Source organism: Cynara cardunculus (assembly GCF_001531365.2).
Source record: "Cynara cardunculus var. scolymus isolate 2C chromosome LG 2, CcrdV1, whole genome shotgun sequence".
NCBI classification, from domain to species: Eukaryota; Viridiplantae; Streptophyta; class Magnoliopsida; order Asterales; family Asteraceae; genus Cynara; species Cynara cardunculus.
This window is the reverse complement of record NC_037529.1, coordinates 12,737,475-12,739,674: the sequence shown is the minus strand read 5'-3', so window position 1 is coordinate 12,739,674 and position 2,200 is coordinate 12,737,475. Positions and strand designations below refer to the sequence as shown.

General features: G+C 37.6%; 1 non-coding gene across 1 annotated transcript; it reads left to right on the top strand.

Moving 5' to 3' along the window:
• The first annotated feature begins 452 nt into the window (after positions 1-452).
• On the top strand, positions 453-525 carry TRNAK-UUU. Its single transcript has one exon. It is a non-coding gene; the product is annotated as a tRNA-Lys (tRNA).
• Positions 526-2,200: the final 1,675 nt, after the last annotated feature.

Here is a 2,200-nt window from a genome sequence, read left to right as displayed (position 1 = left end):
TATTTATTCTGCTTATTTAGATATACATTTTATGCGTATGACTCATTGGGAATTTATCACGTTGACAATAATAATAAATCTTATTTATAATTATGAACGAATAGCGACATCTAGCAGCACATCATCGTTACCCAAATGATAAAGTTTGGTGATTCAGCTAATCAGCAAATTATGTGATCATTATCAGTGTACAAATTTATTTCTCTTTGTTCAGATATCTAGATCGAGTAAGAGGCATGGATGTGTCATCCTCGTTATGTCTGATCCTTAGTTTCTTGATTTTCGAATGTACTGATAAGACAAATATCAATATTCTATATTGATCATATGAGCATACATGCACTTTCATAGTACTATTCAATCGAGGGGTCGTGCCTAATGTGATATGATGAAAAGGGGCTGCCCTCTTTTATTTTTCCCACCAATCCTTATTTACTACTATATCTTGTTTTTGGTGTATAGCTCAGTTGGTAGAGCATTGGGCTTTTAACCTAATGGTCGCAGGTTCAAGTCCTGCTATACCCAATGCTTGTTCTCTTTCAATCAACAAAATRAGAAATGGGGGAGAAAGAAAGAGGTCTTTATTGAAGAGGCTTTGCACCCGAAATAATTCGCAAAGACTCCTCCCTCTTTTAAGTTAAATAAGGAACTTCGTTGATCCTCTCTCTCAGTGATTTGATGATAATCCCTTTTCTCTTTCATGTTGTATTTGTGTTTCTGTATTTTCAGTTCCAGCGATCTTCACCGAGTATGTTCAGTGATCGCTGAAGAACTTGCATTGTAAATCTATCAGAGACAACAATACTTCAAGAAGACAACACTCACACCAAAGAACCTTCAGCAAACGTCGAAGACTGAAACTGAAGATTAGAGAYCGRCGAGTACGTKATCTGAAGAGGTATTCAGTGATTACAACCCTGTCTACATATGTGTGAAGACTGCTCAAGCTTCAGCGAATGATGATGAGACYTTCAGGTCATTCCAGCATTCAGCGATCAAAGGAAGCTTGCTTAGCACGATTGTTGTTGTCTTGTCCTTATGCACACAAAGGACAAAACCCATACCCTTACAAAAGTTGTACTGTATGGAGCCGACTAGTCGACTCTTTGTCCACCAACTTTAGGTAAGGATGTCTGCTCTTGAATAGTGCTTTTGTACTATTCACTGTAGCAAAGGACAAACCTTCCTCTTAAGGCTTGACACACACTCTAAACCTACCATATTGCATTAAATGGACATTTAATGCACTGGATATAGATAGAAGTGTTTCTTCTCCATGTAGAGAGTGCTCATCTCTCTCTCTAACCTAATTCTTACTTCAAGCATCTTCTAGCTTAAGTAAAGGATCTTCCTTTTAGCAACTTCTTTTCTTGTAATTGCTAAAGCATTGTGTGTAACCAAAGATTGTTTAGATAGGTTTTTATTACCTTATCTTTCCGCAAACAATCTAGTAAAATATGTATTGATCTTCTCTATCAATATATATTTTAAATTTGAAAATACTGTGTTTGTATTCATCCCCCCTTCTACAAACTGTTTCTCTTCTTGTAGACCCTTACGGGACCAACAAGTGGTATCAGAGCAGTGTTTTCTTTTTTTCCTTGTGTTTGGCTGTTTTTCTGTATTAGTTTATCTCTTCTTAGATAACCTTAGTGCTTACAAATGGCTTTAAAAATTGCAAACACACAAACAAAAGATAATGGCTCTCTTGCCAAACCTCTCTGGTTTGTCCGTGACAATTTTAGTCTCTGGAAGAACCGGATGTCCCTCTTTCTGGAAGGTGTGGATCCTAAAATTCCAGATTACATAGAAAATGGACCATATATTCCATTTGTTAATGTTCCGACTGTTCCAGCAACAGCTACGACTGCCGTGATTCCTGAACGGCAGATTCCAAAGCTTCCACATCAGTGGAGCGATGAGGACAAGAAGAAGATAGCTATAGACACGCGTACTCGGTCTATAATAGCTATGTCTCTTCCTGATGAGATATATCACTCAGTGATGAAACTCAAAACTTCTAAATCCGTATGGGATACACTTTGTGTCCAATATGAAGGAACCACTCAGGTTCAGGAGACTAGAAATATCAATCTAGTAAGACAATATGAAAGCTTTCTCTGTGGAAAGTCTGAGACGCTGTCTGAAGTACATCAAAGATTTAATTGCCTTCTTATTGATCTTAGGGCTGTCGGTAGGG